At 46.9% G+C, this 24,535-nt stretch overlaps 1 protein-coding gene and 1 pseudogene across 6 annotated transcripts in view; one reads left to right on the forward strand and one right to left on the reverse strand.

Annotated features, from left to right (window-relative positions):
- The window catches only part of ZNF445 (zinc finger protein 445), a 55,199-nt gene that overhangs the window by 16,700 nt on the left and 13,964 nt on the right, over positions 1-24,535 (forward strand). The window contains exons 1-3 of one of the 6 annotated variants that reach the window (XM_089306572.1): positions 4,822-4,909; positions 16,248-16,372; positions 19,333-19,442. The gene's annotated coding sequence lies outside the window, so the exon portion shown is untranslated. Of the gene's footprint in view, positions 1-4,426; positions 5,191-16,247; positions 16,373-19,332; positions 19,443-24,535 lie in introns of those variants that run through there. The other 5 variants (XM_089306574.1, XM_051852574.3, XM_051852575.3 and 2 more) reach the window with 5 other exon arrangements.
- LOC127492586 (U2 spliceosomal RNA) lies at positions 1,322-1,463 on the reverse strand (annotated as a pseudogene).

The following is a 24,535-nucleotide window of genomic DNA, read 5'->3' on the forward strand; positions in this document are numbered from 1 at the left end:
TTTCAAAGTAAGCATTCATTCCCTAACCTTCCACTTTGGCTCACACCCCAACATGTCCTTGAGTGCAAAATACATTCATTACATCGCAACAAACCCAAAAGTCTTAATTCATTCTAGTATTGACTAAAGTTCAAAGTCACACTTAAATTTCTAAGCCGTACAGAGGTGAAACTATACATCTTAACCCTGACTCTGAATTCCTCTCCAGCTCGAACCTGTGAAACCAAGAAGTGTGCCTCCAGAATACAGTGGTGAGACATTCCAATTCTAAAGGGAGACATTAGAAGGAATTAAGGGAGGATGGGTCCTATCCAAGCTGCAAACTTAACAAGGCAAATTCCATAAGATCTTAAGACTCAAGAGTAATCCTTTTTGGTTTGATGCTGTCTCCTGCATGATCCTTAGGCTGGTGGTCCTGACCCTGTACATCTGTCAGGCAGAGGTCCTTCCCTGTTGAAGGCCTTCTGGCCTGTTGAAACAGTGTCCTTGCTGGTCTCTGAATAGCAAAGAGGAGGGTGGTTCTTTCTTTCTGTTGAACAGTACATGTTCACAGGCTTCCTCATCCCTGGCTGCAGGACTCCAGGTACTTTCTATTGGAGCTAAGGACTTCAGTGTATGAATTTTGGGAAACACAGTTCAGTCCATAGCAGTACTTCAATTCCCCTGATCTGCAGCTTGCCCAGTTACCTCCAAAAGTACTTGTCATCCCCTGTATTGATGACATTCTCCTTGCCAGCCTAAGAAACAAATTAATCAGTTACTATGTAAGGTCAAAGACATTCTGACACATGTAGGCTAGGCTGTCAGTCATGATAAGATTCTGGACTTGCACCCATCTACAAGAAAGAAATTTAATAGCTTGTAGGTATGTTTGGCTATTGTAGTCAACATGTACCACATCTGGTTATTGCCTCCATTGGTTAAAAGTTACCTGCAGGGCAGCCACTTCTGAGAAGGGGCCCCAGCAATAGCAGACTAGAGGCATACAATATGCATTAGCATGAGGCTGCTATCAGGGCCAAAGGAGCCCTTGGGTCAGGGAATTACAGGTCTCACTGACTCCTACCCACATAAATTGGGAGCCTGTGGTAACAAGAGACTTATCTAGGCCCCTCAGGATTGGACCATATAAATTACTCTGAATGGTCACCAGTTACACTGTCTTTGCATGCCAACTTGTAGCCTACTGTTGGGTCTTAATGGAAACAGAATGCTTGACCACAAAGAGTGAGCTTCAGTTGCTTATTGCACCAGCATCTTTTATGCTGGCCCATGGGCTGGCTCACCTGAAGGCCACAGTTTCTATCAGGTGGCCTGATCCTAGCGGTGATAATAACCTTCTGAATATTGACACTTAGGATTCTCTACCACCTCAGGTTGCAGTTCCTTAACTCTGTCCACCTTTTTTAAACTGATAAGAACAGATACTACACTTGATCTTAGCCAAAAGGCCGAGAAGCGATCTGTCCACCTTTTTTTTTTTTTTTTTAAATTTTATTTTATTTATTTATTTTTTTATTTTTGACAGGCAGAGTGGACAGTGAGAGAGAGAGACAGAGAGAGAAAGGTCTTCCTTTGCCGTTGGTTCACCCTCCAATGGCCGCCGCTGCAGCCGGCGCACCGCGCTGATCCGATGGCAGGAGCCAGGATCCAGGTGCTTTTCCTGGTCTCCCATGGGGTGCAGGGCCCAAGCACCTGGGCCATCCTCCACTGCACTCCCTGGCCATAGCAGAGAGCTGGCCTGGAAGAGGGGCAACCGGGACAGAATCCGGTGCCCCGACCGGGACTAGAACCCGGTGTGCCGGCGCCGCAAGGTGGAGGATTAGCCTATTGAGCCACGGCGCCGGCCTCTGTCCACCTTTTTTAAATCACTCTGATCTCTCTTACCCGATTTGTGCCATCTGTTTCTCTTCCATCTCATCACCATCTTTCTGGTGTTCAGAGTCCATTTGTTTCCATCATTGGTGACTGGAACATTGAAGAGGAATGTGAAGCATGGTGAAAAAATCTTGGCATCTCTACTTTCCTATTATATTTTCCCCCTTACTTCCTCAACCTTTGGGTCAGACCAGTTCTGCTCAGCCCTGCACGTAGACACGTTGTCACTAGAGGAATTCTGCTTGCAACTTGAGGTTTCTGCAAATAGGTCCTTACCCAAGGCTTGCCTCCCCTGAGGATATAAGAAGATATGCACTGAAATAGTGACTTGTTAAGGATTTATAGGAGCAGCTTAACCAGACTCACATCTTCAGTCAACTACCCAAGGACAAAGAGTACTTGCTGGTACTCAGGTGTCTGCATCTTTATTATTTCTTGACCCTGCAACCCCCTCCCCCAACTCTTCCTGCCACTTATACTTAAAAATTGCCTGTTAAAAGGCATTCACAAGATTTTTTAAAAAAATATTATTTATTTGAAAGTTAGAAGAGAGAGGGAGTGAAGGAGAGGGAGAGAGATGTTTCATCTGCTGGCTCACTCCTCAGATGGCTGCAACAGCCAAGGTTGGGCCAGGCGAAGTAAGGAGCTCCCATGTGGGTGGCAGTCTTCTGCTGCACTTTTCCCAGTCCACTAGCAGGGAGCTGGATCAGAAGTGGAACAGCTGACACAGGAAATGTCACCCACATGGGATGCTGGTGTCTTGGGTGGCGGCTTTATTTGCTGTGCTGCAACTCCGGCCCCAAGATGGTTTCTTTATAACACTGGTCAGCCCTCTTGGTTTGCCAGCACACTGCATAAACTGAATTTCTTTTTCAGCACACTGCCATTGAATTAGTGGCTGTGTGTGTGTGTGTGTGTGCACCTGCATAGTGGGCAGATGAGCTTGGATGCTGTAACAAGTGGAGCAAAGCCCAGGGCACAGATGGACATCATCAGCATGCATCTGAGAGATCAGCTGGCCGATGTGCTGCAGTCTGCCTCCAGGAAGCTCAGACCAGAGGTCTACCAGGGTTCTCTGGTCACTGGGCACAACTGCTTGCAGGAGATGATCTTAGGGCATTGGCTGTGCACCCTCAAGGTTCTCTTGCACTGACAGTAGAGGATACTTTCTGCTACCAGGTTGGGCAGTATCTTGATGCTCTGCTGTTTTTCAGACAGCCTGTCCAACCTCCAACCTACTGCAGGATTCCACGTGCTGTTCAATACATTGTTCACCCATCAGTGAGCAGTTAGGAGTCACCAATGGGAGAAAACAGGTGGAGGCCATTCTGTAACGTTTCTGTCCTGCTGGGCTTGGGATGAACAAATCCCTGTATGGATGGTGGTCTTGGGAATGTGGTGTCCTGGACAGGCAGGAGTCTAGCAAGTAGCTTCCCAGTAGGGTCTGGTTTCCTTCTTGAAGGGTAACCCCGGGAGGAGGAAAGAGCAGCTTCCGTAACAGTTCCTCCTGGACAGAATGAGTCAGCTGCTCCTCTGTTCATCTCTGGTTTTGAGTAACTTTGTTCTCTCGGTGGAGAAAGGCCTCCAGGGCAGCCCTGCGGACACCAAGAGGAGGGAGGTGGGGCAACAGGCCATGCGAAGTGTGTGTGTGGCAAAGCAAATGGAGGAACTGAAATTTTAGCATCAACATCATGAATGTATTGAAGGGCCAAAGAATGGAGAAGCAGGACCTCCACGTCCACAGGTGTTGGCACACCGCGGTATGAGAGACAACCAAGGTAGAGTTTTACTTCACCGAGGAAGGACTGTGCCTCAAGAAGCCATAGTCTCGAGAGGGCATGGAGGTTGTATTTGTGTATTCTGGGGTTTCAACGACAGCACGAGCTCCTGTTGTTGCAGGCAGCAGCCACGGAGGATGCTCTCAGGGTCGGGATGCAGGTGAAGCCGGTCCTTCTGTCCTGTGGAAGTCTCCAGAATACCCACCTGTGAACAGCTCCTGTAGAAGAAGTCTCAAAAACACCTTAGTTGAATGTACGCATTATTTTGAGTTGAGGAGGTCCTGTGTTCCCTAACAGGAGCCTCATTCTCAGATCAACTTCTCAAGTCGCTGAGGGTTGAGGAGTTTTTATACAGGGCAGATTGGGGCCTGTGCTGTGGCGGGTATAGCTGCCTCCTGCAGTGCCGGCGTCCCATATGGACACCAGTTTGAGTCCCGGCTGCTCCACTTTGATCCAGCTCTCTGCTATAGGCTGGGAAAGCAGTAGAAGATGGCCCAAGTCCTTGGGCCCCTGCACCTGCGTGGGAGACCCTGAAGAAGCCCCTGGCTCCTGGCTTTGGATCCGCTCAGCTCCAGGCTGTTGCGGCCGTCTGGGAACTGAACCAGCGAATATAAGACCTTTCTCTCTCTCTGTAACTCTTTCAAATAAATAATGAATAAATCTTAAAAAAAAAAAAAAAAAAAAAGCACAGGGCAGAAAGAGCCCGGAGGGGTGTGAGACATGCTAATTATGGGAAGAATAGTCAAGCATTTTCTTGGGGTAGGCGGGGATTTCTCGGAATTTGGATATTTCTGGTATTTCCTGTCATGGCCGCCATCAAGTGTGTCATTTACCATGAAATTATAAAGTTTGTGGGCTGCTGGAGGTCACTGAGGCGGTCATCTTGGATCCAGCTGATTCTGGCCAGCTAGCCTCAGGAGTAACTTCTCACCGAAGGCATCCTGTTCTAAAAGATAAACAGTGCTAGCTTCACGGCGGGAACTTTACTAGGCCGCGTTGCCTCAGGTCCCGGGCATCCGGCATCCGAGCGAGTGCGCCAGGTGGCCAGCGGCGGGAGGCAATGGGCAGCCCAGCGCCGCCCTGGGGCCGGGGAGAAGCGGAGACGTCGGCCCTCCCGGTTTCCTAGAGAGGCCGCCGGAGCGGAAGGGGTGGTGGGGGGACCAGGGCGGTGACGCGCATGCGCGCTCTCCGCCACCGGAGGAGGCGCGGCGCGGCCGGCGCGAGGCCCGAGTGTGGGGCGGCGGCTCCAGTCGGTGAGCTACCCGGAGGGGCGTGGGCGTGGCGGGGGCTCCTCCGCGGGCTCGGGGCTCCGGGGGAGCGGCGGGGACACTCGGCCCTGCTCGGGGCGGTGGCGCGGGCAAGCCTGGCTTGGAGGCTGCGGTCGGGCCGCGAATCCCGCCCCCACCGCGGTGAGGCTTCCTGAGGAGGGGTCTCCTGAGCACCTGGGCGTCGGGGCGTGGAGTCTGGGGTCTGTGTCTTTTATCCCGGTTAAGGCCCGTGAAGCGCATTCATCGGAGATGGTGCGACAGCAGAGGTAAAAGGGAGAAAGTAAAAGTAGTCCCAGTCCGGAATTGTGAGTCTCCAGGCTTCTGGACGTGGAGGAGAATGTGTGCATAATTACACACGCGTTCACATGTGTGCACACGTTTTGAATGGGGACGCGGGGTCGTGCTGCTTGCTCTTGACGAAATTTGGTTCATACCATCGTGTTGAAACAACACTGCGATAAAATAGACGCACCGTCAGACAATACGTGACATTTTAACCGTTGAGAGAATACGCGATGCGCTGATGTTCAGTAATCATACTACTGCCTTGTAAAAATTGCGTTCCGGACTTGGCGGAAGGCCTTTGTTCATATTCTGGTTAAAACGGGTGCTGACGTTATGGCGTTATTTTTTATTATTTTTTTAAGCCTAGTGAAGACGTAGTGTTTGCAATGTACGCCCTGTGATCTGCATCTATTTGAAGCTCCCCAACAGGTGACTTTTGTGCAGGAAAACATTTGCAAAACTGTTGTAGGGGAGAGTGGCCGGCTTTCGGAATGAGGGCACAGGGTACAAAATGCGGTTTTTGTAGGGAGTTTCCGCCGCTTCCCACAGCCCTTGTGTGCTCTGACTGATAGGGGCGGGAGAGAGGGGAGAATGGCCACTCTCTGTCAAAGGTGGGCCCAAGGGAGTGCTCGTTATCAGGGCCTTCTTGCACAGAAGTGTCAGCAGGTGGTGTGAGCAGTAGTTTGATTAAGCAGTCTGAGACACGTGCATCCGTGTGCACGTGCGGGAACTGAAGAATTCCGCTGCTCTTGTTACCTTAATGCTAAAGAAAAGCAGGCAGATGTTGCTTAAAAAAATGCCTTCTTAGCGCAAGCTGAAGATAGGAATGTTTTGAGGACAAACATCAAAATGCATTTGACGAGGAAGCTAACAAAGCAGGACACATAGGAGTGTTCTTGGTTGGTGGTGTCTGGGAAGTTCTAGTCCACAAGTATTCCAGGACATCAGAGTTGCCTGAGAGTTGTGGTGGCCGCAGTCTGAAAGAGGTCTCCTGGGCCTGCCTTCCTGTGCCAGCCTGTGTTGGTGACCTCGAACAGCTCCCTTTTTTGTGGGGTGTGTGTGTGTTTTGTTGCATAGCATCAGTCGCTCAAGGACATGCTTTTTGTCCTTGTTCACTTCCGTGACTTTAGTGTGCAGGGCATTGTAGGTGCTCAGTAAGTGACTGAAACTAGTGAAGCGGCGAATCCAGGTTGGGAGATAAGAATGGACAGTTTTTAATGTTCTCAACTTTTAGAAATGGCTGATTGTCATTTTTATACAAAATGAAAATGACTCAAACGTCTTAATTTGCAAAAAAGCTTATTTTGAATAATTGGTTGTTGGGGACATTTGGGGAGTTCATGTCTCTCTTTTTCTAATAAAATGAAAACAAAACCTAAGATAACATTACACTGACACAATGCTGTTCATTTAACTGTTGGCTTTACTGAAAAATCATCAGTGTTTTACGCTAATGGTTGCTTTTGTTCCAGGATCCAGCCTAGAATTCTTTAGTACATTTAGTGTTTCCTTGGTCTCCTTGGGTCTGCGACAGTTCTTTAGTTCTTTCCTTGTTTTCATAACCTTGGCGCTTTTGAAGTGTTTTGTATTTGTATTTTTAGAATGTCTCAGTCTGTCTGTTGCTAACACCATAAACCCTATCCTGTGGTGTCTGTCAGGTTTCACCATGTAAGAAAGTAACTTTCCCTTTGTGTCAGTAGTTGGGGGCAGATCAGTAGGTGCTTTGCATACAAATATTGTTTCTCCTAAACTTTCACCCGCTAGTTAGCATCCTTTGGTGGATCTTGCCTGTGGCAGTGAGTGCAGTTATTCATTGGAATACGTGGCGAGGGGGTGTTGGCCCTTGGCCTTTATTTACTTATCAATCCCATCATAGTGTGTGGGTGCATGTGTATTTTAGTCTTTGGCCTACAGTGCATTACTATTCTTCTTTATTTTGGTGCTTACATTATTCTAGCTTTGGCTGTTTGGAGGAGTGCTTTAGGTTGGTGCCTGTGCCTATATGGCTTCTTGACTTGCATCATCCTTTTAAAAAATGTTTCCCTCATTTTCTGGTACTGCACACTCATGTTTTCCCTGCCTCAGCCTGGCATCAGCCACTTCTCCAAGGAGCCCTGGTTCCTTTAGTTGGAGAATGGAACTAGCATCCAAGTTTTGAGCACTGTAGGTATGAGCTTATTTCTTAATTGATGAATTAATGTAAATGTTATTTTAAAAATGTGTACCCAAAATAATCTTTCTTTAGTGGTGATTATTTTAGAAACCTGTTGGCTTTTTTATTATTATAAAATACACTTATGTATACTCACACTGATAGGAAAGATAAGAATAAGAAAGTAATGGGAATTTTAAAAGGAATAAGAAAATCACATTGTCCATGGGATGAAAAAACTGTTGCATCTACTTGTCATCTAAAATAGAATATTACAAAAACCAGTGACAGTCACACACAAATTTTATTGAAAATGAGAGGCAAGGCAACTGATTGGGACTGACACTCTTTACCAGAGTGTGGCCCCTAACCGTGAGTTACACAGCTTTTTATAGTATTCTCTCCACTAGGGCTCTCAGTTTCTAACCCCTGGTATGTAGTGAACAATAACAAACCCAGAATATGGTTGTAAGATAACAGTTATCAGCAACAAAACCAGGAATAGTAATAAACCCAAGATATGGTAGTGTGATAACAGTGCAGGGTGCATTTCTGTCAGCTTAGGCAGAACACAGGTTGTGCCTTTTCTCAGTTTCTGGAATTTGGGCCCACATAGTTTCATAAGATACACCCTTAGCTTTTAGCAAGCAAAGCTAGTATGTACAGAAGGAAGAGATCTGCAATTAGCTGTTATCCACACTTATTCCATTTTGATTTTTGACTCTACCAAGCAAAATAACGAGAAGAAGTCTCAGAAAAAAGAGCCAAGATTTTGGTTGAAAATTTCCCTATTTTTTTTTAAAGGTTTATGTATGTATTTTGAGAGAGTTACACAGAGGGAAAGACAGAGAGACTGAGAGATATTCCATCCACTGGTTCACTTCCCAGAAGACTGCGACAGCCAGTGCTGGGCCAGGATGAAGCCAGGAGCTTTATCTAAGTTTCCTGCATAGGTGACAGGTGCCTAAACACTTGGGCCATTTCCCATTGCTTTTCCTAGGCCATTAAAAGGGAGCTGGATTGGAAGTGGAACAGCCAGGACATGAACCAGCGCCCACATGGGGTGCCAGGGTCACACCCGCCACATTGCAGTGCCAGCCCCTCCCTGTTCTTTCAGGAGCAGTTTTCCTTGGGGTGAGATGTGAAGCTTCAGGAAGAGGGTCCAGAGAGGAAGATCCTGCTCGGGTTGGTCCCCCAGCTCACTGTTGTGGTATAATCTCAACAGGTTGATAAATGAAGCTTTTCTTCTGTGCTCAAAAGCTGATTGGACAGACAAGGTGGCTGCACAGGATGGGAGAAACAGTGGTCGTGGACAGGAATGGTGGGGCTGTGGTGGAACAGGCAGTAGCCGCAGCAACTTGTTGGATAAATAGAAGTTTGATTATAGGCCTATAAAAATTGATAACTGACATGGGTTGGCGGTGAAAACCTCTGAATGATTCTGCCAAAAAGGTGAAAAGCACGAGTATGTGGAGAATTGTGGTTGAGTTGATGGTTGCCTCACCATCTGTACGAGCTCCTCTTCTTTGCCATAGCAGCTTTGATTTGGGATTGGATGCATCCCTTTCCTGAGTCCACACCCATTTTGGCTTTTTATGTCTTATTTTTTAAGATTGATTTATTTATTTGAAAGAGTTACACAGAGATAGAAGGAGAGGCAGTGAGAGGAGAGAGAGGAGAGAGAGAGAGAGAGAGAGAAACAGAGAGAGAGATTATCTTACATCTGCTGGTTGGCTGCAATGGCCAGAGCTGTGCCGATTTGAAGCAAGGAGCCAGGAGCCTCTGCTGGATCTCCCACACTGGTACAGGGGCCCAGGGACTTGAGCAATCTTCTACTGCCCTCCCAGGCCATAGCAGAGAGCTGGATTGGAAGAGGAGCAGCCAGGACTCCAACTGGCGCCCATATAGGATGCTGGCACCGCAGGCAGTGGCTTTACCTGCTACACCACGGCGCCGGCCCGTTGCCTCATTTTTCTACTTGCCAGTCTTCACATCACTTTACAGATATTTTATTGACTTCTTTGGACATTTCTGCAGCAGCTGTTTCCAGACAGGCCAACTTGGAGATTTACTGTTATTTTGAGCCTCAGTTCCCTAAGTCGGTGCCTTTGATATTTCTCACTGGGTGCGCTTCTTCAGAATAGTTCCCTCTGGCCTCAACTTCCTTCTCTAGCCTCACTGCCAGACTTCTCCCCCTTAGCAGCAGTCTAGTTCTTCTCACAGTTCAGTTGTCTTCACTTTGTTCTCCAAGTTTGGCTGCGAAAGGCTCCCTCTTTCTTCTTTCCCCTTCCCCCTCAACAGGTATTTTTTGCTTCCTGTTGGTGCTGCTGGCGCCAGCTCCCTTCTGGAGCTCCTCTTGGTTCACTTGCTGCTGCGTGTCTGCCAGTCTCCTTCGGTTACCTTAGCCCTTCACTCTTTTTCCTTTGAATGCTGCTGCTCACCCTGCTCTCGTTTTCCACAGTGGGCCTTCCCTTAGCAGCCTCCCAGACTGTGTGGTTCTGATGCAGCTCTTCCCTTGCCTCTTCTTGGTCCTTGGAGCGTTGGTTTCTGTCTTTGTGCTGCATGACGGTATCCCTCCTGGTCTGAATCCCCTTCACTTCTCAGTTTACAGTCATTTCTTTTTGTATTTGCAGCACTTGCTGAGAGCAGGTGACATAGAGTAAGTATTGCTTAAGAGCAGATGTAAGAGAAGGGGGTTTTTCTGTTTTTGATAGTAGGTGACTCACTCAAGTGGTGAGTCCACTTCTTGGTAAGCAGGATCAAGAAACACACCAAAGGAGTTACACAAACACACTTTTTTATTTGTAACAAATAAGGAAACTGTGAGAAATCCCAAGGCCTTGGCTCCCCAAGTGAGGGAGAGCTGTGTGCCTTAGGGGGATATGAGAGGCTGGCTCTGAGGCCTGGGAAAAGCAGCAGAAAATAGCTCAAGTGCTTGGGCCCCTTCCACCCACATGGGAGACCTGTATGAGGCTCCTGGCTCCAGTCTGGGCCAGCTCTGGCCATTGAAGACATTTGTGGAATGGACCAGGGAATAGATCTCTCTCTCTCTTGGTTTGTCCCTCTCTTGCTGTGACTCTGACTTTCAAATAAATAAATCTTAGAAAATACACTAGAGAGGAAGTTGTTGTCACCATTAGGGGTGAGGACAAGCCCCCACAGGTCCAGTTTAGAAACGTGCCCCAGTATACTTTGCAGTTTATGGTATGAAGGGTTAGGCTCCTGGGTGGTGGTGGTGAGAAGATGTCTTAGAATTAAAATCAGAGAAAGGCTAACCTTTGGGACTTGCTCATGCGTAGTTGTGCTGTCTGGACAGGATTGTAGCTGGTTTCAGGGTCAGAGCCACCTGTTTCCTCTCTGTGGGACAAAAAAGCAGCTTTGAAGAAATGTTACTTTTTGTGTGTGTACCCATGGGAAGGCCTCTGCAAACTCTTGGCATGTTGGTCACACAGGGAGTAATTCTTTGAAATTTGCTTCACAGAGGTGAGAGGTAGGGGTGCTGATGTTTTCAGGGGTTACTGTACCCCATCTGTGAGTTGGTGCAAAGAGTAGTGGGCTGCTGTGTGACAGGTACAGAGAAGCTTGTTGTCCATCTCATGCTTCCTTGTAGACCCTAGCTCTGGTCTTATGTCTTCATTCTGTGAGTTCAGTGACTATTGATAGGCATTTCAGTAGGGCAGTGGGTCTGATGGATCTTTTCTGCCCAACAGTAGTGAGTGAGCACTTTGACTCATCAAAAAAGAAGCTTGTGGTTCAAGAAGATGAGTGATGAGATGCTCCCCAGATTGAACCAAGAATCATATTAGACAAGTTCTGGAGAGTTCCACATGATGTGGACACTTAGCTGATCCTTTGCGTGTAGAACCCTAGTTGGCAGGTTTGCAGCCAGAATGTGGTGTCACAGAACTGGCTCCAGGCCATCCCTGGGTTCCCATGCCAGGGAAACACTGCTTGTGCTGCTCCCTTTTCTATGTCTCCTCTTCACTGCTGCTGGATGCTCTTTTTGTGGTTTCTGGGTTTCGTTCGTTTGATTCTTTGTCATGTTTTCGCAGCGCTTTGCTCTTCTCTGCCTCACGGCCACTTTCTGTCTTAGCTCTGTTCTCAGCTGTCCTTTTCTGGTCTGGTTGTGACTTAACTGAGATAGAACTAAGGCCACCTGTGTTTCATCTGCCTTGTAGTTGTGTGAGGGGCTTTCTGAGAACAAGGGAAAAGGGGAACAAAGAGTGAACTGGTGGCCTAATCAGTATCAGTGGATACACGGGCAACCTTGTAGCAGCCTTGTAGCCTTAGAGTTCTCAACCAGATTGTGTGTTACCATGTAAGGGAACAAAGGGAGATAACAAAGGGACTACAAGGCAACCTCCTGCTGACTGAGGCTCTGCCTTTGGATGTAAATCTGCCAAGCCAGTGCAGGCACAAATAAACCATTCCTGCTAAAGGCCTCCATGTCCGGCCTCTCTGTGGGATAACCCTGCTACAGTTGCTTGATCTGCAGCTTCCTGTGTGTATCTAAGTGCCCCTCGGGGATACATTGTCCCTTCTAGCTGCCCACCATCTTCAGTCCTGGGAGCTACTTACTACTCGTTTGATCACTTTGCTGATTATAAAAGGCAGCATAGACAGGCAGGTATTTCATCCTGTAACACCACATTTTTATTTAGGCCAGTTGGTGGACAAGTAGGGTTTATTTTATTTTTTTAAAAAACATTATACTGTTACAGAGAATATGCTAGTAAGTACTAAGCAGATGTCTGTATACTTGTGTATGCAGTTTTCCAGGATAGGTTCTTGGAAGTGAAATTCCGGGGCAGGCACTTGGCTTAGAGTTAAGATACTGCTTGGGACACCTGTCCCATATCAAAGTACCTGGGCTCAACTACCAGCTCTACTTCCAATTCCAGCATCAGGTGATAGCTCAAGTAATTGGGTCCTTACTGCTCACATGAGAGACCCGGATTGAATTCACAGCTCCTGACCCCTGGCTTTGGCCTGAGTCAGTCCTGGTTGTTAGGGATATTTGGGAAGTGAACCAGCAGATGAGAGACCTGTGTCTGTCTCTCTTCCTTTCAAAGAAATAAAATTTAAAAGGAAGTGGACTTTCTGCTGCACAAGGAATGTGCCATTTTAGTTTTACTCCAGACTTTCACGCTACCCTTCCTGGTACCTGTGTACATTTACACTTCTGTCTGTGGTGTGCATTTTTGTTGGAGTGTTGGTGGTGTTAGTGCATTTCAGTGGGATCACCATTGTGTTCAGGGGTTTTGGGTGGCTTCCCTAGGTGAGGCTCAGACACAGATGCTCAGGCGATTTCTTTGCAGCAGCACTGCTGTAAGGTGATAGCAGGGAGCAGACACAGTCAAGGTGGCAGATGACCAGTTGACTGTCGTGGTCTGTTAGGGAAAGGATGAAGGCAGAAGTGAGGAGTCTGGAGGTGTCTCCACAGCGAGCAGGTTTATTGGAGAATAGACCTGTGAGGGGGCAGTTGTCAACCTGAGCAAAAGGCAGAGCTCGCTTACAGGCTAGGGGTTATGTGGGGGGTTTGACCCGGCTGGGGCAGGAGGCGGGGCTTGAAGAGCAACTGTTGAGACTTGTGTAACAACAGGATACTGCAGGTGTGCTTAGGTCTTGGAAATTACAGACAGAGGAGTTTAAGAGTCATCAGCTATGTTACAGGGACAGGGAGGATGCGTCTTGGACTATTTGGCTTCTTTTTGCTGTTACTGGGTTCCAGCATGGTCTTTGCAGAGAAAATGTGCAGAATCCTTCCCCTGCCTTATACCTGTATTCAATCTGGACCAGTTGTAAGGTGTTTCATAAAGGTAGTTTAAGTTATTCTTATAAGGGTTGGCTTTAAGATTGCTGATAGTTGCCTTGCTGCCGAGGTGGCCTTGTCTCCCTGAAATCCCTGGACAGGTTGCGTCATGCAGCCAGCTGATGAGGGTCAGGCCTTCAAGATACCTGATTGGGCCTTAGGGGACGCTTAATTGGACCTTAGGGCTGCCATTAATGTTATAGCCACAGTGTGTCTGTTATAGTATATCACTGTCTTTCTCTCTCTCTTTTTAAAGATTTATTTATTTATTTGAAAGTCAGAATTAGACGGAGAGACAGAGAATATCTTCTTTCTGCTGGCTCACTCCCCGGTATAGACAACAGCCAGGGCTGGGCCAGGCTGAAACCAGGAGACAGGCACTTCTTCTGGATCTCCCACGTGGGTGGCAGGGGCCCAAGCACTTGGGCCATCCTCCACTGCTTTCCCAGGTATATTAGCAGGGAGCTGATCCGAAGTGGAGCAGCTGGGATGCCAGCACTGTGGATGGTGGCTCAACCTGCTGGTTATATGATCTCGTCTTAAGAAATCATTTTTACCCCAAAGTTCTTTCTTTTTCCTTTTTTTTCTTTTTTTTTCAGTTTTGCTTTTAAAGTTTAAATCTTTCACTAAAATTCATTTTTGTGTGATTTTTCAGGTTTTTATTTGCTTTGGCATTTGGCCCAAACATTTCATTGCATAGACTGTTCTTTCCCTCTGACTTATAATACATCCACTGGTTTACTCTTCAAGTGGCTGCAATGGCCAGGGTGGAGCCAGGTGAAAACTAGGAGCCAGATGCTTCCTCTGGGTCTCCCATGTGAGTTACAGGGACCCAAACACTTGGACTGTCCTCTGGTACTTTTCTTAGGCCACCACCAGAGAGCTGGATTGGAAGTGGAGCAGCTAGGACACGACCCAGTGCCCATTATGGGATGCAGGTGTCATAGACAGTGGCCTTAACCACTACACCACAATACTGGCTCTGTTTACAAGTTTTTATGTAAATATTTTCATTTATTCTGGGTGCTGTGTCAATGTAGTGACTTTTTTTCAAGATTGGTTTTATTTATTTGAAAGACAGAGTTAGAGAGAGAGAGAGAAGTCTTCCATCTGTTGGTTCACTCCCCAAATGGCCACAGTGGCTGGAGCTGAGCCGATCTGAAGCCAAGAGCCAAGAGCTTCTTCCAGGTCTCCTACCTGAGTGCAGTGGCCCAAGGATTTGGGCCATCCTCCACTGCTTTCCCAGGCACATTAGCAGAGAGCTGGATCAGAAGTGGAGCAGCCGAGACTAGAACCAGCGTCCATGTGAGATGACGGTGCTGCAAGCTGGGACTTTAACCTGCTGCACCACGGTGTAGGTCCCAGTAGTAACTATGTAGCAACCGTATTTTTTGAAAAACTGCCAGACTGTTTTCCTTGTACCAGCTTACATTTCCAACACTGTTTTGAGAGTTCTGGTGACTGCAGTTCCTCATCACACTTGGTATTGTCTGACTTTTCTATTCTAGCCATCCTAATAGATGTGCTGTGATATCATTGTGGTACTCTCTGCATCTGCCTGATGACTGCTGTTGAGTGGCCCGTTTGTATATTAGCCATTTTTTTTTTTTTTTGACAGGCAGAGTGGACAGAGAGAGACAGAGAGAAAGGTCTCCCTTTGCTGTTGGTTCACCCTCCAATGGCCACCGCGGCCGGCGCGCTGCAGCCGGCGCACCGCGCTGATCTGATGGCAGGAGCCAGGAGCCAGGTGCTTTTCCTGGTCTCCCATGGGGGGAGTACAGGGCCCAAGCACCTGGGCCATCCTCCACTGCACTCCCTAGCCACAGCAGAGAGCTGGCCTGGAAGAGGGGCAACCGGGACAGAATCCGGTGCCCCAACCGGGACTAGAACCCGGTGTGCTGGCGCCGCTAGGCGGAGGATTAGCCTAGTGAGCCACGGCGTCGGCCATATTAGCCATTTTTATATCTTCTTTGGAGAAATAAATTGTTCAGATCCTTTGTCCATTTTAAAATTGATTTTTTATTATTAAGTTGTCGATACACATCCTTTATTAGATATGTATATGATGTCAGCATTTTCTTTCAATCTGTGGGATCTCTCCACTTTGTTGTCCTTTGAAACAGAAGAGTTTTTCATTTTGATGAAATCCAAATGATTGATTTTATTTTTTTTAAAGATTTATTTATGGACTTGAAAGGCAGAGTTAGAGAGAGAAGAGGAAAGAGTGAGAGAGAGAGAGAGAGACAGAGGGAGCTGAATTTGAAGTAGGGCAGCTGAAACTGGAACTGGCGCCCTCATGGAATGTCAACATTACAGGCTCAACCCACTGTACCACAGTGCTCTCTCCTGATTTTTCCTTTTTTTTTTTTCTCAAAGTTTTTTTATTTCCATCTGCTTGAAATGCAGAATAAGGAAAAGAGGGAAAGAGAGATCTTTCATGCTTGTTTACTGCCCAAATGCCTATAATAGCCAGGATTGGGCCAGACTGAAGCAAGAGACCTGAACTCTGTCTGGGTCTCACGTGGTAGGCACTCAAGTACTTGGGCCATTATATGCTGCCTCCAGGATGTACCTTGATAGTAAGTTAGATCAGAAGCAGAGTAGCCAGGACTGCAGTCAGCACTCTGATGTAAGATGTGGGCGTAGCACATGCAGCTTAGCCCAAGGCTGCAACACCTGCTACAGCACCAGCCTCATACTTTGAGTAGGTGTTAGTGTGTGGTGTGCACTAGGACTCCAGCTTCATTCTTTTGTGTGTGAATATAGGATTCTGCCATGCCCCAGGTGTTGAAAAGACTTCATTTTTTCCCACTTTGAGTGATCTTGGCCTCCTTCTGAAAAATAAATAGACCTTAGATGTGTGGATTTATATCTGTTGTACATGGCTTTTCTTGTTTTAGTACCACACAATTTTGATTTTTATTATTTTGTTGTAAGTTTTGAGGTTGGGTGTTCTCTTTGTTTTTCAAGATTGTTGGTCTGTTTTTAATGTGAATTTTAGGATCAGTTTGTCAGTTTCTATAGGGCAGTCAGCTGATCTTTTTTTTAAAAGATTTTTTTAATTTATTTGAAAGGTAGAGCTACAAAGTGAGAGAGAGAGAGAGAGAGAGAGATCTATCTGCTGATTCACTCCCCAGATGGCTGCAACAACCCGGGCTGGGCCAAACCGAAGCCAGGAGCCTAGAACTCCTTTTCCCAGGTACATTAGCAGGGAACTGGATTGGAAGTGGAGCAACTGGGACTTGAACTGGCACATTTATGGGATGCTGGTGTCACAGGCAGCAGCTTAACTTGCTAAGCCACAACACTACCACCCAGCTGATATTTCAGATAAGGATTGTATTGAATCTGGAAGTCATTTTGAGGAGTATTGCTATCTTGGTAATATATATTTTTTTTTTTTGACAGGCAGAGTGGACAGTGAGAGAGAGACAGAGAGAAAGGTCTTCCTTTGCGGTTGGTTCACCATCCAATGGCCTCTGCGGCTGGCACGCTGCGGCCGGTGCACCATGCTGATCCGATGGCAGGAGCCAGGTACTTATCCTGGTCTCCCATGCGGTGCAGGGCCCAAGTACTTGGGCCATCCTCCACTGCACTCCCTGGCCACAGCAGAGAGCTGGCCTAGAAGAAGGGCAACCGGGACAGAATCCGGCGCCCCGACCGGGACTAGAACCCGGTGTGCCGGCGCCACAAGGTGGAGGATTAGCCTAGTGAGCCGCGGCGCCGGCAATATTTACTCTTACTCTTAGAACAATTTATTTTTACTTTCTTTTGAATGGTGGGGAGACACACACACACACACACAGAGAGAGAGAGAGAGAGAGCGAATGAGCAGATCTTCCATCGGCTGGTTCACCCCGCCAAGGTCTGCAAGAGCCAGGGCTAGACCAGGGTGAAGCCAAAAGCCTACAACTCTGGGTCTTCCCTATGGGTGTCAGAGACCCAAGTGCTTGAGTCACCACTCAAGGCCTCTCAGAGTGTGCATAAGCAAGAAGCTGGAATAGAAGTGGAGCAGCTGGGACTTGAACCATGTACTCTGACCCATATGGTATAGAGATACCCAGGTAGTGAATTAACCACTATTCCAAATACCTACTCCAATATTTAGTCTTCTGGTTCATGAACAAAAAAGTGTCTTTCCATTTATGAAGATCTTTAATGTCTTCTAACATTATTTCTGATTTTCATAGTATATGTTTTGCTGTTCTTTTGTCAAATTTATTGCTACATATTTTATTCTTTTTTAAAATAAAGATTTTATTTATTTATTTGAGAGGTAGAGTTATAGACAGAGAGAGGGAAAGACATAGAGAAAGGTCTTTGATCCACTGGTTCACTCCCCAAATGGCCACAATGACCAGGGCTGGTCCGATCTGAAGCCAGGAGCCAGGAGCTTCACCTGGGTATCCCACATGAGTGCAGGGTTCAAGGACCTGGGGCATTTTCCGCTGCCTTCCCAGGCCATAACAGAGAGGGAAAGAGGAGTTGCTGGGATCGAACTGGTGCCCCTATGGGATGCCAGTGCCACAGGTGGAGGCTCAGCCCACTGTGCTACAACACCAGCCCCCAAGTATTTCATTCTTTTTGATGCTATTGTGAATGGAACTGCTTTCTTGATTTTATTTTTGGCTTATTTATTGCTATTATATAGAAATGCCATTGATTTTTGCATATTGATGTTCTGATCTTTAATCTTGTTTAGTTTGTTTATTTCAGTAGCTTTTAGTAGAGTGATTAGGATTTTTTTTTTTTTGACAGGCAGAGTGGACAGTGAGAGAGAGAGAGAGAGAGAGAGAAAGGTCTTCCTTTGCCGTTGGTTCACCCTCCAATGGCCGCCGCGGCTGGCGCACCGTGCTGATCTGAAGCCAGGAGCCAGGTGCTTATCCTGGTCTCCCATGGGGTGCAGGGCCCAAGCACTTGGGCCATCCTTTACTGCACTCCCTGGCCACAGCAGAGAGCTGGCCTGGAAGAGGGGCAACCAGGACAGAATCCGGCGCCCCGACCGGGACTAGAACCCGGTGTGCCGGCACCGCAAGGCGGAGGATTAGCCTAGTGAGCCGCGGCGCTGGCCTAGGATTGTCTATATATAAGATTATATCTTTTAGCAGTAAAGATAGTTTTGCTTCTTTAGAAGTTAGGAAATATTCCCTCTTCTCTTTATTGGGAGAGTTAGTGAATTGATGTTAGTTCTCCAAATACGTGATAGAATTCAGCAGTAAAGGAATTTAGGCCTTTATTATTGACTTTTTTTTGGTGGATGGTTTGATTATGAATTCAGTTTCTTGTTTTAGGTCTGTTCAGATTTTCGGTTTCTTCTTGACAATTTGGTAGTTTGTATTTTTATAGGAGTTTGTCAGTTTTTTGTAAATTATCTGATCTGTGCACAAAAATTATGGTACTTTTCATAAGCTCGTGGCTGAGTTAGGGACTGTCACGTGAGGCCCGGAGGAGTTCATGGGCTGTCTCATGATCCCCACATGACCAGAGTGTAGGCGGTCATGCATTCGGTCCTGAGCAGTGCCTGGGCTCCTCACAAGACCCCTATGGGCTGGGAGGAGGCGGCAGTGCAGAGGAGTTCGGGGGCCCCTTCCGTGTGGAAGCCTATGGGCAGCAAGCTGACATGTGCCGACAGCCGGGCCTGGCACTCCAGCCTGCCTTGACAGATGTGGGGTTGCTTTTCCAAGCCAATGCGTTGGAGCCTGCCTTCCCAGAATCCTCGGGTTGCTGGGCTCTGCTAATTGGCTGTGCCTCGGCTCTATCTCTTGGGGTCGGGCGTTTGAAACGCATATCCACTTCAGGCTCCCATTATCCTGGCCCGCAGCTGCCCACCACCCAAATGGCAGCCTCATTCTACCCTTTTGGGTCTCAGTGGGGACGGTCCCTAAAAAAAAAAATAATTATGGTACTTTTATTTTTTTTCTTTCTGTAAGGTCTGTAGTGGGTTCCTTGTTTTATTTCTGGTCTTTATAAGCCTTCCATTGTCTTTTCTTGATCAGTCTAGTTAAAAGTTTATCCATACTGTTGATCTTTTCAGTGAACCAACTTTGATTTCATTGATTTTCTCAGCTGTTTTTATTGCAGTAATTTCTGCTCTAATTTTTTATTTTCTTTTATTTACTCTAGGTTTAACTTGGTTTTTTTCTTCCCATGTTTCTTAAGGTGAAAGGTTGCTGAATTCCATCCGGGTCTCTCACACAGGTGGCTGGCACCCAGGTTTTGGGCCATCATCTGCTACCTCCCAGGTTCATTCTCAGGAAGCTGGATCAGAAGTGAGTATCAGGACTTGAACTGGCTCTGGTGTAGGTTACAGGTGTCCCAGGGAGAGCCTCTTAACACATTGGGTCACTGTGCCCACCCCTTAGGTCTTATTTTTGAGTAGACTCAGATTTAGAAGTGAAAGCTGTCAGAGAGGGAGCCTTTGTGTTGTGGTGAGCTGTTCCTGGCATTTTTCTTTGTCCTCCTTCATTCTCTTGACCAAGAGTTTAGCATATTCTGCCACCTGTCCCTTACTCTTCTTCATGTACTGTTTCTTCAGATCAGTATGCCAGCATTTGTGTCACGTGGAGTAACAAGACGGTGAATCCTGGGGGTCTGGTTCTAGGTTTTCTTATCTTTGTTACAACATATTATGGGACATCGTTTTGTTTAGAGAGATTAAAAAGTTTGTGGATTCTTTTTTTTTTTTTTTTTAGATTTACTTATTTATCTGAAAGAATTACACACAAAGAAGGAGAGGCGGGGTGGGGGGTGTCTTGTATCTGTTGGTTTACTCCCCAATTGGCCGCAATGGCCAGAGCTGCGCTGATCTGAAGCCAGGAGCCAGGAGCTTCCTCTGGGCCTCTCATACGAGTGCAAGGGCCCAAGGACTTGGGCCATCTTTTACTACTTTCCAAGGCAATAGCAGAGAGCTGGATCAGAAGTGGAGCAGCCGGGACTTGAACCGGCACCCATATGGGAATGTCAGCATTGCAGGTGGCGGCTTTACCCGCTATGCTACAGCGCAGGCCCCAAAAGTTTGTGGATTCTACTGGGTCTTTGTGTCTCCATACTACAAGTTACTGTAGTATCAGCCAGTCTGGGAATATCCTTCGCTCCAGGTTGAGATTGGCATCCCCATGACAAACAGGTTTGTACTTTGTATCTGCCATTTTCCTTGGTCTATAACAGATGTATCCCTTACTCAGCAACAGTTGGACCTTGCTTTATGGGAAACACTGTTGTTCACACCCCTGATTGGGACCACAGATCCTCCCCCAGGCCATCAGCAGCAACTTTGATGGCTCTGCACCTCTCACAGAAGCAGAGTCTGCATTCATTGTCCACTTCCATGAGTTTCTGGCAGCTGGGGACTGGAGGGGATGTTGAGCTTCATGGAAGAAATCTCTGGCTTCCAGGGCACTACGAGAAAGAAGCCTCTCTCTTTTCTTTCCTTTTTTTTTTTAAAGATCTATTTATTTATTTATTTTTCAACATTTTCCTATTTATTTATCTGAAAGGTAAAACTGGAGACACAGGCAGAGAGACAGAGTCATTCCATCCTCTGGATCATTTCCCAAATGACCACAGCAGCCAGGTTTGGGCCAGGCTAAGTCAGGTGCAGGTACTCCATCTGAGTTTTCGACATGAATTGCAAGGGCCCAAGCATTTGAGCCATCAAAAGATCTGTTTATTTTATTTGAAAGTGTTACACACAGAGAGAAGGAGAGGCAGAGAGAGTGGGTCTTCCATCTGCTGGTTCACTCCCCAATTGGCTGCAACGGCCAGAGCTGTGCTGATCCGAAGCCAGGAGCCAGGAGCTTCCTGCGGGTCTCCAATGTGGGTGCAGGGGCCCAAGGACTTGGGCCATCCTCTACTGCTTTCCCAGGCCATAGCAGAGAGCTGGATAGGAAGTGGAGCAGCCAGGACTCGAACTGTCACCCATATGGGATGCTGGCACTGCAGGTGGTGGCTTTACCTGCTAAGCCACAGCACCGGCTCCTCTGTCTTTTTTCTAGTACAGGCATTTGCAGCAGTAAATTTCCCTCTAAACACTCCTTTAGCTGCATTTTATAACTCTGCATTGTGCTTTTTCATTCATTCAAAGTATTTCCTAATTTCCTTTGTGATTTCTTCTTTCACCTAATGGATATTTCGGACTATTTTTTTTGAAAGATTTATTTATTTTATTTGAAAGCTAGAGTTACACAGAGAGAGAAGGAGAGGCAGAGAGAGACAGAATGGTCTTCCTTCTGCTGATTCACTCCCCAGATGGCTACAGTAGCTGGAGCTGTGCCAATCCAAAGCCAGGAGCCGGGAGTTTCTTCCGGGAATCCCAAGCACATGGGCCATCTTGTACTGCTATCCCAGCCCATAGCAGAAAGCTGAATCGGAAGTGGAGCAGCCAGGCTTCAAACCGGTACCCATATGGGATGCTGGCGCTGCAGGTGGCAGCTTTACCAGCTATGCAACAGCCCTGGCCCACAGACTAATTTTTTTTTCCCCCAATTGAAGCAGTTCTTTTTTAGAGAGTTGATTTGTTTTTTACATTGAAGATGATTGTATGTTCACATGACATCATAAGAAATAGTGAAGGCCAGCACCGTGGCTCACTAGGCTAATCCTATGCCTGTGGCGCCGGCACCCCGGGTTCTAGTTCTGGTTGGGGTGCCGGATTCTGTCCTGGTTGCTCCTCTTCCAGGCCAGCTCTCTGCTGTGGCCTGGGAAGGCAGTGGAGGATGGCCCAAGTCCTTGGGCCCTGCACCTGCTTGGGAGACCAGGAGGAAGCACCTGGCTCCTGGCTTCGGATTGGCGCAGCACACCGGCCGCAACATGCCTGCCGTAGTGGCCACTTGGAGGGTGAACCAACGGTAAAAGGAAGACCTCTCACTCTCACTCTCACTCTCACTCTCACTCTCACTCTCACTCTCAACTTTGCCTGTCCAAAAAAAAAAAAAAAAAAAAAAATAGTGAAGAGAACTCCTGTACCCTTAGTTTGATCCAGTGAGCTCAGTAGTAATACCTTCAGTTCCATCTTTGCGAAGGCTCGTCATCTTTTTCTTTTGCATTCTCTTTGCCACCTCTTTTTGATGGGATGAACCCTGTTCTCCACCCCAAAGTTGACTTGAATATTGAAACTTGTAATGACTTATACACATACTGGAGGGTGATATTCCTCACCTGATGAGATTTTCTCAGGGAAGCAAGGCAGTCTCTGAAGCAGGTCTAAAAATGACTTGAAAGAACAGCGTGGGGCCAGCGCCGTGGCTCAATAGTCTAATCCTCTACCTGTGACACTGGCACACCGGATTCTGTCCCGGTTGCTCCTCTTCCTGTCCAGCTCTCTGCTGTGGCCTGGGAGTGCAGTGGAGGATGGCCCAGGTCCTTGGGCCCTGCATCCGCATGGGAGACCAGGAGAAGCACCTGGCTCCTGGCTTCGGATCAGCACAGTGCACTGGCTGCAGCGTGCTGGCCGCAGCAGCCATTAGGGGGTGAACCAACGGAAAAGGAAGACCTTTCTCTCTGTCTCTCTCTCACTGTCCACTCTGCCTGTCCAAAAAAAAAAAAAAAAAAAAAAAAGCAGCGTGGGGCAGCTGGCTTTTAGCTTTGAATATAGTTAGGGGGTGGGGCGGGGGTGAGGATTTTTTGTGCAGCTAAGGCTTGTGTGCTTTGCACTTACCACCAGCAGAGGAGGGAGACCTAGGCCACCTTACTGGTTTGCCCACATTTGGACAAAAAGGAGACGCTACAGTGATGGGCCTTGAGAGCTGACATCAGTCAAATATCAAAAATCAATTCAGACTATTACATATTGACACATCTACTTCCCTCCTGGTCTGATTCTCTGGTCCTTTAATTACCCTGGCAGTGATGAATCTGTTCTCCATTTCCATTTTTTTTGTCATTTCAAGAATGTTATATAAATGGAATCGTGTGGTATGCAACCTTTTCACTTACAATTTTCTGAAGTTGCTTATATATTTTGTGTGTGAGTATCAGTAGTTTGTTCTTATTGTTGAGTAGTATTCCATTGAAGGGCTGTGCCTTACTTTGTTTAACCATTCTCATCTGTTGTAGGACATCTGGGTAGTTTGTAGTTTTCAGCTGTTATGAACAAAGTTACACTGAACAGTCATGTACAGGTTTTTGCATGGGTCTAAATTTTTGTTCTGGGGGTGTAAATGTCCAGGAGTGAAGTGCTAGGCTATATGGTAGTTGTACATTTAGTTTTTAAGAAGCTACTATCCTGTCTTCCAGAATGGTTGTGCTGGTTTGTTTGTTTGTTTTATTGTTTAAGTTTTATTTATGTACTTATTTGAAAGGCAGAGTGAGAGAGAGAGAGAGAGAGAGAGACAGATAGATTTCCTGTCTGCTGGTTCACTCCTTAAATGCCCACAATATCTGGGGCTTGTCCAAACCAAAGCCATGAGCCAGAAACTCCATCTGGGTTTCCCACTTTAGTGGCAGGGACTCAGATAGTTTATTCAACACCTGCTGCCTCCCAGGTTCATTAGCAGGAAACTGGATTGTAAGTAGAGGAGCTGGAACTCAAACCAGGCACTGTGATGTGGGATGTGGTGTCTCAAGTGATGGCCTAACTCTCCGCACCATTATGCTCATCCCTGGTTGTATTATTGTTTTTAAATCCCTACAGTAATGTGTGAGTGATCCAATTTCTTGACTTCTCAACAGCATTTGGAGTTGTCACTGTTTATAGTTTTACTTATTTTTATTTGTTTGAAAGGCGGAGAGGGAGAGAAAGAGAGATGCAAATCTTCCATCTGTGGTTTATTCTCCAAATGCCCATGATAGCCAGCACTGGGCAAGCATCCAGGAATTGCATCTAGGTCACCCACATAGTTGGCAGGGACTCAAATATTTGAGCCATCACCTGCTTCCTCCCTGGAGACACATTAACAGGAAACTGGATCAGAAGCAGGATTGGAACTTGAACCCAGGTACTCCAGTATAGGACATGGGCTTAACTACTGCACCACAACATCTACCCTATTGCTGATAAATGTGTAGTGATAAGCCAAAACTTATTTTCCTGTATTCTAGAATATTTTCTTAGCTTATAAGTGACAACTATATTAGTTAACTTCTTATTAGTATGATGAAATACCTGACACAGGCTACTTATAAAGTAAGGAGGTTTATTTTGACTCAATAGTTTCAGAGGGTCAGGTTGAAGATTAAGCAGCCTTGTTGGTTTGGCTTCTGATGAAGGTAGCAGTGTAGAGCATGGAGCATGAGCTTAGGAGGGGTCACATGGCAAGGCAGGAAACAGAAATAGTGACTGGGCTGGGCATAGCTCAGCCTTTTATAAGTGGCCTCTTGGGAAAATTACATTCCAAGGGTTTGCTTTCCTCGACTAGGCTCTACC

Source organism: Oryctolagus cuniculus, chromosome 10 (genome assembly GCF_051225735.1).
Source record: "Oryctolagus cuniculus isolate XC-2025 breed Fujian yellow rabbit chromosome 10, ASM5122573v1, whole genome shotgun sequence".
In the NCBI taxonomy this organism is placed as follows: Eukaryota; Metazoa; Chordata; class Mammalia; order Lagomorpha; family Leporidae; genus Oryctolagus; species Oryctolagus cuniculus.